This window comes from Pistacia vera, unplaced genomic scaffold (genome assembly GCF_008641045.1).
Source record: "Pistacia vera cultivar Batoury unplaced genomic scaffold, PisVer_v2 Contig128, whole genome shotgun sequence".
NCBI lineage: Eukaryota > Viridiplantae > Streptophyta > Magnoliopsida > Sapindales > Anacardiaceae > Pistacia > Pistacia vera.
Window position 1 is genome coordinate 42,962 of NW_022195335.1, and position 16,393 is coordinate 59,354.

The 16,393-nt window shown below is 33.8% G+C and overlaps 1 long non-coding RNA gene across 1 annotated transcript; it reads left to right on the forward strand.

Annotated features, from left to right (window-relative positions):
- Window positions 1-3,256: 3,256 nt before the first annotated feature.
- LOC116121737 lies at window positions 3,257-5,982 on the forward strand. Its single transcript, XR_004126761.1, has 3 exons — window positions 3,257-3,354; window positions 5,316-5,386; window positions 5,581-5,982. It is a non-coding gene; the product is annotated as an uncharacterized LOC116121737 (long non-coding RNA).
- Window positions 5,983-16,393: the final 10,411 nt, after the last annotated feature.

Consider the following 16,393-nt stretch of genomic DNA (forward strand, 5'->3'; position numbering starts at 1 on the left):
TGAGTTTTAGCTACAGTGAATAGTAACTTTGGGTGAACAGTAATTTTTTTTTTTTAATGTTGGAAAAATGAAAAGTGGGAGGGAAAGGTCAAGTGTATAAGTTTTGGTGATTTTGGTTGAAGTGAATAGTAATCTATGAATAGTGTTTATGAATAGTAGGGATTAGGCTAATTAATTGTGTTTAGGGTTAAATTGGGAACGAATGGGTTTAGTTGAATTTGGAGGGAATTAGTTAGGATTGGGTGAGGTGGCAATGGACTTAGTTAGAAGAGAACAAGATGTAAGGGAGTTGGTTAGGGTAATAGTATTTGAGGAAAGAGAAAAAGGTTCAATGAAATGCTAATTGGAGAAAACAATTTCAAGCCAAAACACTTCCAAAATTCGGCAACTCCAACTCAAATTCTAGCCAAACTACACAAATTCAACCCTAAAACAATTCTACACCACTTCACGGCCTATGCTCTAATACCAAATGATCAATTTCCAACCAATTCAACAACACAACACAACACACTCCAAAAATCAAGTAGTAATTCGGCCAAATTGAAAACATGAACTAAAGCACACTTACTTGCAAATTCGGACCAAGACAAGTGAAACACTTCAAGCATAAAGGATTACTCCACCAACTTGAATTGATTCACCACCAAATCCCCTTGCCAAGACTTGGATAAAGAATGCCACTCAAGAACATACAAGTTCTCTCTAATGGATAAACCAAATTTCAATATATTTTATAAGCTAAATGTTACAATGAAATAGTTGCCTTTATATAGGCAAATACAAGGGTAAACAAGTAATTGACAAATGCATTAAAATGAAATAAACTTAACCAATATTACAAGCCATTCATTCAAAAAGCAAGGTCATACCTATTTAATGCAAAAGAGATGATTCCCTAATTCTAGGATCTATGTCTTTAACTATCCCATTAGTTGAAATAAGCTTACTTTATTAGATTAAAACTTGATTAATGTGCCTAATTAAGTCTACTAATAAGGGTGTAAGAGTTTGGGCCTTGAAAATCATGCAAATGGATCCAATAAGGGTTCATGTGGATCTTCCCCTTTGGAATGAGACTTGGGCCGAATTGGACCACTTCAACACTTGGACTTCTTTCTTGGTAGGCTTGAGCTTGGGTTTGGAATGGTTTGGGTCAAAATGTTTGGACTCTCTCCCTCCTTGGAACTTGCTTGGGCCGAAATTCCTCCATTGCAATCTACAATCCAAGTGTTAGGACTTGGAGTGAAATTCTTCAATTCAACTGAATGAGCAAATGTTTCAGAACTTGTAATTCTTTGTCCACTCATGTTTATAAGTATTTTAGGACTTGTAAACGTATCAGAAATACTACTAAACATAAATATTTTGAGAAAATTCATGCACCTCTCATCACATTCTTATTTTATCACAAAAGCCTTTGTAGTCAAATAAGTTACTCCACCTTTCAGATATACATTCTAGAGTGTTTTTGGAATTTTTTATTATTGTAAAGTTGTCATGTAAGCTGTTAGGAAAATCATAGGAGCAAATGACTATTATGGGCATTATCGACTACATTGAGCCCTGAGCTAAATTCCAATGGACCTTTAGCATAAATGACTATGTGTGGGCCCGGAAAGGACAAGGCTGTGGTCTTGTCCTAATTTAAAAAAAAAAAAAAAAAGAAATGAAAGCCACAACTCAATAACAAAAGACATTCCTCAAGTATAAATAGAACCCTTCCTTAGAACAGTGACGTCTCATTCCTCAACCCACCTTCATCAGGCTCCCTAGCCCAAGCGCAGGCCCGGGATTTAGCAACCCCATTGTGACCCAAATATAATTGATTGAAGCTCCCAAGAGCTGACGTCAAGGACAAGTAAATTTAATACTTAGATTGAAGTGTTATGTTGTAAACTCAAGTTAAAAATAAAAATTCCATTAAGATTTACGTCACAACAAACCTAATACTCTCTTATTAGTGAAAAAAGACTCTGGTAAATAATGTTAATTTGGATTTCTCCTATAAAATAGACTTCAAGATGGTAATTTATTACTAATGACGACTAATGCTTGTTGTTAAAAAGGCTTTATATTATTTCGTAAAATTTCTATTTTATTTTCAATATTGATCTTTTGGACAAAACATGGCTGATTTTGTTTACAATTAAAGCTTAGACTATAATTTTGAGTATCATTTATAGATTTCATTGATACTGTATTAATTCTTTCCGGGACATCCAGTGTTTTTTTTAAATAAAAATATTTCAGTATAGATTCTATTACAATATATGTTACAGTATTATTTTCTATTCTATTATTTATTAAATAGAAAAAAATAATTTATGTCAATTAATTAATTAGTGTATATTATATATCTATGGTTAGTAAGTAATATATATATTAAGCACATAATACTTCAATAAACATTTAGTAGATGGTTGGGGATCTTCAACACTCCTTTTATAAATACAGCTCTATGATTAAAATAAGATATATAACCAAGTTAAGTTTATTATCTTTAAAACAATCTATGTGTTTATGCAAAAACTGCGAATCAAGTCGTATTAATATTAATTTTGTCAAACCATGTTATTGGATTCATATGTAAAATATTATTGCATTGCAATGATGATATATCTAATGATATTAAACTATGGTCTTGATAAAATTGTTATCAGGAAGTTCTTATTAAAATATTACTTATGTATGTATGTATGTATGAATGAATGATGGCAAATCTTGAGGCCGGGTATCCTTCTCCTCAGCCTGGGCCTAGAGAAAGAAAGTGATTGCCCATCCCAACCCCGTTATTTAAAGCCCTAGGTCGAAGAAACTTGTCATTGGGTTTGAACCCAGTTTATAATGAAAGGACACATTAAAAAAAAAAAAAAAAAAAAAAAAAAAAAAAAAAAAAAAAAAAAAAAAGAGAAAAATGATTTAAATCTTGATTTAATTGTTTTGTATCATTTATTGTTACCACAATGCTAAAAGAGTTATTCCTATGGCATGCCTTTTCTTTTGTGATCTATAATACATGTGTTGCTTGAGAAGAGGTTTAAGAATACTATATACTTTTCTTCTTGCTAGGAATTTAATCAATTGCTTTAGTCTTTAGGAATATTTAGCTTTGGATATAGGATCTATTTACTTGTGTTGGGGTTAATTTAAGAATATTAATGCTTTATTCTTAAGTATCTTCTTCAAGAATTTCATTTTAAATTCTATATAAGTTGAATCATTTGTTTGCTGGGACTTAAATAAATAGAGCTTTTGTAGCTTCAACCGTTAGACTCACTAAGCTTTTATATTTGGCCTATGAATGTAATGCAGCAACAGAGATTCTGAAGGTTGGATCTTTAGCTTGAAATTGTAAGTATGCAAATGCTCTCTTTTATTTATATTTGTTTGATTAATTGAAACAATCATCATATACTGTTGAGATTATATTATCTATTCAAACTTTAATAAGATTGTGCGCATGTACGTACATAAATTTCTTATTGCTGTTTTTATTTCTTGTAAGACATGAATTTTTTCAATCATTCCTTTTCATCTTTGCACAGTAATGTGTTAAATTAGATAAGCAATAGACCATAAAAAATTAACAATAATGCTAAAGCTACCGAGTCAACAACCGATTTGACATACTGACTTTTGGTGAATTGAGATAAATTTTGAGAAGTCAATAATTGGGCAGTGGGTCGGTATAGCAAAATCAGTAATCTAATCAGTAAGTGTAGCAGGGTCCAAAAATTAAATGGAATATAGTGTTTATGATTGAGTCCTTGACACCCATGAAGGCTTAGTGGGATATATTTAACAGATGGTTTGCTCCCATAAGAAGTGGGGTATTGAGCTCTCTCACAATCACCTACATGACCAAAGACTCTTATTTCTTAGTTCCCAAAAATTGTAGGATTAGGCAGGGGCGCTAGTTTCATATCAACTCCCTTTCCTTCGAAATTACACTGAGTGAAATAGATTATACACAGTTACACACGTTATTAAAGTTTTAGAAATAAACAATTTTCAGTAAATTTAAAATATTAACTCCTATTTTAGGTTTCTGACGTAGGAAAAAAGGATTGATGACAGGTGTTTTATTTTATTATGGCTAGGCCAACATGGGTTGTGATGGCCCAAATTTCGAAACTATAGGCTTCGTTTGGTTCACAATTGGGTGTTTTTGGAAAAAAAATTTCTGAAAAAAGTTAAAAAAAAGTTGAATTGGGCGGGTATTACGATGTAGGATTTATAAATTAATAAAATACCCCCTATATTTGTTTATTTACAAAACACCCCCTATAATAAAATCTTAAAAGTTAACAAAAACACCCCCAACCCAATGTCAAATACGGACAGCCGGCCACCACCGCCGGAGGGTGGCCGGGTTCACCGTATTGGCGCATGACCGGCTGGATCTTGTCGGTCGTGCGCCGATATGGCCTTTGCCGGCCAGATCCACGGTGGATCTGGCCGACAAAGGCTAGATCTATGGCCAGATCTGGCCGTATTTGCTCGTCAACGACGACCAATAAACGGTCGTCGTTGATGGTCAACGACGACCGTTTGTTGGCTGTCGTTATAAACTGTTACGGCCAAAGATCTGGCCGTCAACGGCCAGATCTTTGGCCTTAGATCTGGCCTTTTCCGGCAAGATCCACAGTGGATCTGACCGGAAAAGGCTAGATCGGCGCACTAACGGCCAGATTCAGCCGGTAGTGCGCCATACTAACAGATTCCGGCCAATTTACGAAAGTGGTGGCCGAAATCTGGTAAATATAAATTAATGGGGTGTTTTTGTAATTTTTAAAAAAATATTTAGGGGTATTTAATTAAATTATCAAATTTAAAGGGTTTAAAAAAAGTTGAATAATATTGAGAGTAGGATTCCCAAAAATCAAAGTTTTTGGGTATTTTACTGTTTAACTTTTTTGGGAATACTAAAAGTAGTATTATGAAAATTGAAACAAACGAAGCCATAGATTCTTATAATTTATATTTTGATTTATTTTATTAATAATTATTCTATGATAGCAATCAGAGGTAAAACTTATTTATGTCGCCTGATTTGCTATCCTATTATTCTTTCTTTTATATAATAAATCTCCTCGTTGCTTTAGGTTTTCTTAAAATAATAAATGATAATAAAAAAGCTAAGGAAATTTTGTATTTTCTCTTGCCTAAGTTCTTTGTTGTTTATCAAAGCATCTCTGACAAATACATTTCATTTTTGAAGTGCCATTGTGCCAATATCATCAAGGCTGTTTTCTTGCACTTAAGGTTTCAGCATTTTTTTTTTTTTTGATTCCTAACTTTGGGGTTCTCAGTGTTTTTGTTCAGTACTAGGTGTATACAGAAGAAGTGTAATTTAAGGCTGCAGGATCTCAATCATAATAATGTAAGTATATATGCAGATATGTTTTCATATATTTGTTTTATTGTAACAATTATCATACGTACTCAGCTATCAATCTTCTCTTTGAAACATTCACTTACTTTTGCTTGGTATAAGTTAAATTCAAAAGTTCTGTATTTATATTCCCTTTTTATATATCTGCTAATGATTTCAATCATTTCAATTTGGTCTTCAAGTTGGGCATTAGGGATATGTATTCATCAACCTGAGGGGGAGTGTTGGCATGAGCTATCAATAGAGAGATTATGGGGATTATCTAATCACCAAGATTGACTCCAATCCCTTGATTCCAGAAATCGAGAATCATCTAGGATACTAGCCTAGAATAGGACTGACGTTTTATTTCTTTCCTAGATTAGTTATGTCTATACATAATATACTAACCCTCTATTGTATGCTGTAATACATAAATGAAAATCAATTCTTCCTCCATATTTTTACAATAATTTCATGTTGGACAAGTAATTTGACATCCTTAGGAGTGTTAAAAAGATAATTCATGAAGATAAAATAGTCTTATAAGAACAACTCTATGCATTGACTTTTCTCAAAGGTGAAAAGATTTTTCACTATATCTTCCATCGTACTTAGTATTGTGATTTATGGAATTTCCAATATCTCATTCTGGAATCTTATATAAAATAAATTTTCACTTGATGATCTCAACTTAAAGTTAAACTCCAACTTGATGTAGTTTTTTTGCACTAGGTGTCGTTAGAATTTTTGGTTTCTTTTCCACATTTTGCTTCGAAGGTACAATGGAAATTCTTAGGAAGTCTACAAGATGTTCGACACCCACAAACTTGCTTTCATAATTGATGTTACATTTACAATCTACTCTTAAGTAACGCCAACAACATCTGGTGAGATTATGGGTAATCTGAAAGAATAGAATGCTTCACTTTTTGGGCACAAGATATCTCAATGCATGTTAATTCAAGAATGAAGAATGGAATCATATTTTCGAGCTTGTACAAGTCACTGATTACATCAAAATCTTTTTTGGGACTACCATATACACGACTAGAATTGGGATGATCCTTTCTAAAATGCATCGATAGTACCTCAAAAATGAAGGCAGCATCCATTAGAATCATTTTTCACAAAGTTGTCACTGTCAAGATCAGTAGTTTCTACATAACAATTATGCAGTTTTCTTTCATTTTCCTTTACAAATTTTATACCTCAGTTCGTTGAACAAAACTTTGCAGGTACCTTCTTTTGTAATCTTCCATTGCCCTTAACTCTTTTTTACCATGATGAATCAGACCAATGTAAACGATTTGAGGTGTGTAGGCCTTTTCATGTAATTGACATTGATACTTGGGAACTCTGTGGATACTGCATTCACCAGATAAAGTACAGAATGATTCAATTTCATTCCTCATAGAAGTTGGCAATTCAAACTATTGGTTTTCATCGATGTCAATCACTGCATGATCACTTCTTTCCAGTTGTTCATTTCCTATTTCAACATTATTCTCCATCCTGATCACTAGTAGCACAATCATTAACAAACGTCCTATCATTATTAAAATCTAGAAAGAACTAATAAGTAATAACTACATAAATCAGAATATATTTGCATGTATACTTAAGAATATTTTTATGATTGATATCAAAAGACAGTAATGAAATTTCTAAGTGCAGGAAAACAGCACAATGAGAGGTATATGTAAGAGATGCTTTGACAAATTAAATAACAACAAAGAACTTAGATAATATAAAATTATTAATTAATTTGATTGTTAGCTTGTTTACTATCCGACATTATTAATTTATACAAAGTCTTTTTTAATTAATTTATGTGTACTTCATAACATTATTTAATTAATTAACATTAATGATAATTGCACCGTGGTCCAATCTGATCATCATCAGATAATCAATCTAAATATGATGCATTTTCTTATGGAAGAGAAGTTCACGTTTAATTTGTTATATATGTGTGTTTAGGGATAACCAAATTTTCCGGGCCTGATACCTGCGTTTACACAACATCCCAGGGTTTGTACAATTTCCATTTAGAATCTCAGCCCGTATTAATGGCCCAAATATAATTACATAGTTTTTAAGTAGAATTTGATGTCATAATTGGTTTAAATCGAGACTCAAACCCGGACACTCTCCAATGTTTGGAATACTAAACCGCTGGCCTATTGAAAAATTAGTTTGCGAAGATATTCAATAAAAAAAATTGAAACTGATTATATCACTTTCAATTTTGAAACCCTAATTTACATGTTGTTCTAACTGATCTGATCTATTTCTATACATCTCAAAAGAAACAGATCTATTTCGTCATTAAATCCACCGGCGGCATCTAAAACCATTAAATCAAGATTTAGATCATCTAGAACAAGTATAGAAACAAAGTTGTTAAATACAGAGCTTCTGCATAGTTTATTCCTCTAATTTCTTCTCTGTTTTTAAACTAAAAGTAATATTTAATTCAGAAATTAAACTTCACTTCCAATCTTCTTTGCTCCTATATTTTCTGGGTTAAACAAAGCTGAAATTACAGCAAACACGAGCCGAAATTGCTTTGAACAAAATTTCATTGCAAGCACAATAACGGAATCCATTTTCATAGAAAAAAATATTACCATGGAGAAAGAAGATGGCATGAAAGAGAAACACAGTGATTACTTTTTATTATAATTAAACTATATCACGCCTGCTCTCTTACTGCTTCTTAATTGAGAGGATGGAGCATATGGTTTGAATTACAGTAAGTATTGTTAAACAATCCAAAGAAATAAGAAAAAGAAGAGGCTAGGGTTTCATTGATACTGTACAATGCAATCGAATACAAAAGAATGATTTAACCTAAATACAAAGAGACTGTATGTAGGCTAAACAAAGGAAACTGAAAAGACAGGGAAATAATGAAAAGACTATTCTACCCTTAATAAACAATAAAACAAAATAACCCTATATTTCTTAACAACTCCCCTCAAACTCACGATGCGGTGACTACAAGCATCGAGAGTTTGCCAACTAAAAAACGAAAACAGGAAATAGAATGCGAATTGGTAAAGAAATCTGCAATCTGCAAAGAAGAAGAAACAAAGGGCAAGGTAATGGTGCCATGCTTGAGATGATGACAAGTAAGGTGACGATTGATCTCAATGTGCTTAGTTTGTTCATGAAAAATCGAGTTGTGAGCAATCTGAATAGAACTCTGGTTGTCACAATACATAGGAGTGGGATGAGAAAGAGAACTCCCATATCTGCAAGTAACCAACGTAACCAAACAATCTCTTTGGTAGTAGATGCCATAGCACGATATTCTGCTTCGGGTGAAGATTGAGAAACAATAGATTGTTTCTTGCTCTTCCAAGAAATAAGAGAATCACCCAAAAAGATACATAAACTAGTAACAGACTTGCCATCTGTGGGATCACTGCCATGATCAGCATCAGAGTATGCACGCAGCTCCAAGGAAGAGGTGGATGGAAGTAAAAGACTCTAAAAGACTATACCCCGAATATACCGCAAAATACAAAGAATAGTTGCCCAATAAACTGTAGTAGGAGAAGCAACAAACTGACTAACAACATGAACAACATATGCAATATCTGGATGAGTAATAGTGAGATATACCAAGCTCCCAACAATAGTACGGTATAAAGTAGGATCTGACAAAGGTAAACCATCAGAAGAAGAATACTTTGCGTTAACCTCAATCGGAGTATCTACAGTCTTATTATCAGTAAGTCTAGCCCGCTCAAGAATATCTACAACATATTTTGACTAAGAAAGAAGATAACCTCTAGGTGAGTAGGCTACCTCAATACCCAAGAAATGTCATAGAGAACCCAAATCCTTCATTTCAAACTGTTGAGCTAACTCTGTCTTCAAAACTGAAATACCATCAATATTATCACTAGTAATAATCATGTCATTAACATATAAAGACAGAATGATACGACCTGCATCAATACACTTAACAAAAAGAGCAGAATCATGACTACTAGAAGAAAATCCAAGGGAAGAGATCACAATAGAAAATTTCTCAAACCAAGCACGAGGTGCTTGTTTAAGACCATATAATGTTTTCTTGAACTTGGAAACATACCCAGAATCATGTGAAACACCAGGAGGGGGTGCCATATAAACTTCTTCTTGAAGATCTCCATTCAAGAAGATATTTTTAACATCAAGTTGAGAGATATGCCACTGACAAACCGAAGCTACCGCAATACGAGTACGAATAGTAGTCATTTTTGCAACAAGAGCAAATGTCTCCTCATAATCCATACCATACTATTGAGTGTACCTTTTTGCAACCAACCTAGCTTTGTATCGCTTAATAGATCCATCAGAATTAGTCTTGATCTTATACACCCAATGACAATCAACAAGACTCCTACTAGGAGGTAGAGGAACCAAATCCCAAGTACCTGTCTTATGCAAACCAGAAAGTTCCTCATCCATAGCTTGCTGCCAAAGAGGATCAAGAATTGCCTCTTTATAGGAAGAGGGCTCAGAGAGACAATGAATAGAAGCTAAAAAGGAAGCAAAAGATGAAGAATAACAAGAATAAGAAAAATTTGGTAACTTTGTGGACTTACGAGTGCGTATGGATTGGCGTAGAGGTGGATCCACAATCTCAGACGAAGCTTGAGGGACTATAGGAGAAGAGGGAGCTTCAGGTGTGCCGGAGAGTAAAGTGTCAGTACCTGCAGAATGATCAGTATGAATTGGTCGAGTATAATGTAAGGGTAACGAGGTAAGAACACGAGAAGGGGTAATTGAAGTACTAGGAACCTGAGATGACAAACTATCAGAATCCTTAGAAAAAGGATCTATACGAATAAGATCAGATCTAGTCAAGTTATGGGAAGTGGATGGAATAGAAAAGAAAGGTATATGGTCAAGAAAAACAACATGACAAGACATAAAGTTTCTGAGTTATTGGATCAAAACAACTATACCCTTTTTTAACTTCACAATAACCAAGAAAGACACAAATAGTAGATCGAGAGGACAACTTGCTGCATTCTACATGAGGACGAAGAATGAAACAAGTACAACCAAAAACTCTAAAGAAAGAATAATCGGGGGCATACCCATACAACTTTTCGAAAGGAGAAAAACCTGAAATATGAGAAGATGGAATTGTATTAATCAAACCTACAGCAGTAACAACAACTTCACCCCAAAAAACACTAGGAACAGAAACAGACAACAAGAGAGAACGAGTAGTTTCAACAACATGTCTATGTTTTCTTTCAGCAACACCATTTTGCTCAAGAGTATCTGTACACGAGGTTTGGTGAATAGTTCCATCTAAGGCAAGCAACTCACAAAATTTATTAGAAGTGTATTCCCCACCCAAATCACACCTAAAACATTTGATAATAGCAGAATGTTGAGTTTTGACAAGAGCTCAAAAGGCTGTATATATCTCAAAGAATTCAGAACGATGTTTCATAAAATAAACCCAACAATAACGAGTATGATCATCAATAAAAGAAACATAATATCGAGACCCTCATTTTGTGACAATAGGAGAAGGTCCCTATACATCAGAATGAATCAAATCAAATGGAGAAGCAGAAACAGAAATACTTCGATTAAAAGGTAAAGTTGAAAATTTTGCCAGTTTACATCCACTACAATTAGAAATATCAAAACTTTGCAAATTTTCTAAAGCCCCTGTGGATGCCAAAAATCTCAAACGAGAAGAAGAAACATGACCTAAACAAGAATGCCATAAATAAAAACTAGAAGAAGAAGGACTTAAAACGAAAAGAAGACAAATCAACACTAGTAGCAGTAGTAGTAACTGGCACTTTTAACTCATCCAAAATATATAGTCCCCCTTTCCTACGGCTTGTCCCAATCAGCTTCCGAGACTGCAGATCCTTCACATAACAATAAGAAGAGGAAAAGGTGACTAAAATACCATAATCACATAACTGACCAACAGAAGCAAGATTTAATGTAAGTTTCGGAATATGATAAACATTAGGGAGAGACAAGTGAGGTGTGACAACAGAACCAACACCTACTAAAAGCATAGGAGTGCCATCAGCAGTCATGACAGGAATAGAAGACGAAAGAGACACATAAGCAAAAGATGAAAAATCTGGAGACATATGATGTGAAGCACCAGAATCCAAGACCTATATAGAATATGACATACCTGAAGAACTATGAGGGAACTGACCTACGGAAGAAGAAACAGACATAACTTATGGCTGTAAGGAGAGAAACTTCTGAAATTGCTCAGCCAGAGTGCTAGGATCGGTCAAAGGACCTAATGAAACTACTGCTGCAGTATTAGACTGTGGTGGTTTGTAACCCTGAGGTGGTCTATGAGCATTAGATTATGACTGGTTGCCAGGCTTCCAAGCTTGAGATTGCTACTGCGATTGATTCTATTGTCTCAACTTAGGACACTGAGCCTTCCAATGACCTTTCTGCTTACAGAAATTGCACTCGTTGAAGGCAACCCTTGTGTAAGGCTTATCTAATTATTAAAGAGTGGCATAAAAGGTATTGCTAACACAGAAGGATTAGAAGTAGAAAGAATTCCCTTTTCAGAATAAGACTTAAGACGTATTTCTTCAGCCAATAACTCACTGACAATTGAGTCAACCGAAGAAAGTGGAGAACGATGCAAAATTGAACCTCTAAGTACTTCAAAATCACTGCGAAGTGTCGTTAAAAACTGTACCAATCGTTGCTGCTCTTTGCAAGCAATATAGGCACCACATGCCTTTAATTCTACAGATTCTGTAAAAGCCAATTGATCCCAAAGATCTGTCACAGCAAAATAAACTCCTGAATACTCATATTCTTCTGTTGAAGAGCTCGTATGTCATTCTTCAATTGATACTGCTTTGTAAAATTTGATTGAGTAAATAACCTTTGCAGATAATCCCAAACCTCATTTGTTGTCTCATACTTCGCCAACTGTGTACCTATGGAATGCTCAACAGAATTGTTAATCCAAGTAATAATTTTTGCATTGTTTGCTTCCCAGGCATCTATCAAAGCAGCATAACCCTCATCAGTATTCCTAGGTTTCACAGAAGTTGCACTAACATATCCCCACATCTTTTTACCCTTAAAAAAATTTCTCATCACATAACTCCAATACGAATAATTCTTTCCATCTAACCTCACACTCACAGACTGAAGCAAATCATCTCTTTCAATAGCCATAATAAAAAACAAAGAAAACCAGAATGCAAAAGAAAGGAAAACAAAATACCAGATTGCAGAAACTGAACAAACACCCTCTCGAAAAAATTAAGATTAAGCAGAATACCAGTTGGATCCGCACATGCTGTGTTTAAGATTAAGCCTTGTCCCATGAAATCTTGCTCTGATACCACGTTAAACAATCCAAAGAAATAAGAAAAAGAGGAGGCTACGGTTTCATTGATACTGCACAATGCAATCGAATACAAAAGAATGATTTAACCTAAATACAAAGAGACTGTATATTGGCTAAACAAAGGAAACTGAAAAGATAGGGAAATAATGAAAAGACTATTCTACCCTTAATAAACAATAAAACAAAATAACCCTATATTTCTTAACAAGTATGAGGAGAATAGTAGCAACAATTACAGAAACGGTGGTCCATGGAGTTTTGAAATAATCTTGTTTCAAGGTTGCCTTCCACTGGTGCCATGGTCTTCTGCAGTACTCGTTCAGCTCTTCCATAAGAGAAGAATAAAGGAAATGAGAAGGGAAAACAGGCCATTGATTAAGGCGGTGAAATAGACTTTGACACCAGTTCAGAATCTCCTATTGGATTGTGAATAATTTGATGCTGGACAAGTATATCCACATCCTTGGGAGTGTTGACAAGATAATTCATCATGATAATATAGTCATTTAAGAGATGAACTTTGCATTGACTTTTCTCAAAGGCCAATAGATTTTTCAAAAGATTTTCCAAGGGACTTGATATTCTGATTTGTGGAATTTCTAATATTCCATTGTGAAATCTTATATCAAATAAGTTTTCGTTTAACCCCAACTTAAATTTCACTCCAGCTTGATGTAGCTCTTTTACACTTGGTGTTGTTAGAATTTCTAGTTTCTCTTTCAACTGTGGATTCAAAGGTACAACAGAAATTCTTACAAAGTCAATAATATGCTTCACCCTCAAATATTTACTTTCATCAAAGTTCTCATCCATTCCTAAGCGTTTCAAATAAAAATAGGTGAAATTATGGATAATTTTATGAATAGAAGGCTTCTCTTCACTGTCAAAGGATATGTCTATATCAGCTAGCCTAAACAAATCTTCAAGACTGAAGAATGGAACTGATTTTCAAGCAAAAACAAGTCATCCTTAACATCTAATATCTTAAGTGGAATACCATATACATGATCATAAATAAAGTGTTTCTCTTCAATATTCGTTGATAGTACCTCCAAAATTAAGGCAGCATCCATTAAAATCACTTTCACAAAGTCTTCGCTATCAATTTTGTAAGTATTTTGGTTTTACCAACTTATTCATTCAGATTGTTGCACAATCTATTTAGTTTCACTTTAAAGGTGTTCACAACTAAATCGCAATGATCACAACGCGTCTGGCAGATTTTATTTTAATATTCATGCATATCACACCTGCCTTAATTAAATGTGATTATATATCTAGTTGTGGAAAGATTTTTTGTGGACATTATGTATTATGTGAGTTGGAAAAGATTTTATTTAATTATGATTTTAAGAATCATTTTCTTAAAAGAAGATTATGATTTTAAGAATTCTTTTCTTATAAGGAGATTATCGATTAAAAAATTCTTTCCTATAAACGAGTCTAGGATCTCAAGAATCATTTCCAAAATAGGTTTGGTTTCTTTTTTATCCTTTCACTCGAGTATAAATAATCATTTTATTATTGTGACTTTTTTAGAAGGAAGCCATATTATTTACCTCCATTATTCTCTAAAAATTTTCTTTGAGGTTGTTTAGTTTTTTTAGGTTTCCGATATGCTTTGGCAGGCTTTGAATTACTGTGTTTTATCTCTTACTGCATGAGTTGATTCTAGAATGTTGTTCCATGTTGAGATCTGGACGTGTATGAATTGCTGCTGTCGAAGTAATTTGTCATTGTTGAAACTTGAGAAGAGCTCAAGTGCAACTTGGTGGTCCCGTGGAGGAGAAGCTAGACTATGAAGATTTGAGGTTCAACCAAAAAGCGAAGATTGAAGTGTTGTCCAAACATAGAGTTTTTACAATTGATACTTATTCTTGTCTTTGTAATTAAAGACATAATTATTTCATAGTGGATTAGCTTCTTCTGGACTTGGTCCCATGGATGTAGACATGTTGCCGAACTATGTAAAATTGAGTTGTGTGCTTTACTTTATACCATGAATGGTTTATATGTTTAATCATTAGTTTAGCAACTCATTAAGCACAACATGAACAAATACTCTTAATTCCGCATAAGTTTTAATCAACATGATAAGGGTTTAAAACTTTCAAATTTCAATGGTTTTCGCATAACAAGCATGCACTTTTGTTTCACTTTCCTTTATAACTTTTACGAAATCTTTCATACGCACTTGATTAGTTCTTTCAAGAAATTGTTATAAGTATCTCATTTTATACTCTTTCATTGGTTTTAACTCTGGTTCACTGTAATGAATCAAACCAATAGAGGCTATCCGAGGTGTGTAGGCTTTTTCATCTAGCTGACGTACATTCTCTTGAACTCTATGGTTGGTGCATCTACCAGATAAACGATTCAAAGATTCCAATTCATTCATTACAGAAGTTTCCAATTCTAAGTACAGGTCTTCCATGCCAATCGCTGCATCTTTATTACCTCTTTCCATTTGTTCACTTGCTTCCAATTCTGAGCCTGGGTCTTAAACTTCCATGTCAATCACTGCACCATCATTAATTTAAATGTGGTCATCATCATCACCAGACAATCTATCTAATTTAACAATGCATTCTTAATGGAAAAGAAGTTCATGTTTAAGCTATTCAATGTAATATTAGTGATATATATTTGTTATTTATATTAGTGATATGTATTATTATTATTTTTTCTATTAAATCAACTATTTCTAAATTAAATTCATATTTGGGAAATTGAATTATTTTAAGGATTATAAACTTAATTTGGTTATATATCTAATTTTAATCATGGAGGTGTACTTAAAAACGGGTGTTGAGGATCCCCGGCCATTTACTAAATGTTTACGTAAGTACAAGTGTGTGATATATACTTTAATATACATTAATAAGGATCAATTATAATTAATTAATTAGAATTTGAATAAGAAAATAACTTCAGGTTTTAAATTAGAATTTTGATACTAATAACACGTTGAAACAATATTAGAATCTATAATTTTAAATAATTAATGCATCTTGTAATTATATTCTTTGAGAGAACCATTGTGGTGCCATCTCAGCATTACAATGTTGAGGAGGTATCACAACTCACAAGCCACTAAAAAACTGACACATATTAAAAATTAGTTTTAAAGAAGCTTACAAAGCCCTTTAACCATGCCTCCAAACTCAGCCTCTGCACTAAATAGTGCAACTACCTTCTGCTTTTTACTTCTCCAAGTAACTAAATTGCCTCCCACGAAGGTGAAATACCATGATGTAGATCTCTTGTCAGTAGTGCTCCATGTCTAGTCCGCTTTCGTGTAACCATAAATGTTAAGATGATTATTCTTCCTGAACATAAGCCCTTTTCCCGGTGAGGACTTCAAGTATGTAGAATCTGAAGCACTGCATTCATGTCATCCTCACTGGGACAGTGCATAAACTAACTCACCAAACTCATAGCGTAGGAAATATCAGCTCGCGTATGAGACAGTTAAATTAACTTTCCCACAAGATGTTTTCTGGTTTACTGGTGGAGGGAGCGGAATCAATGGCGGGTGAGCCTGCATGATTCCCTGGTTTGCTTCCTGATTGTTGGGCTCAACGTTGCTGGTGCGATTGGTAGTGCTTTTGGATGATCTTGTACGTGCCTTGGCT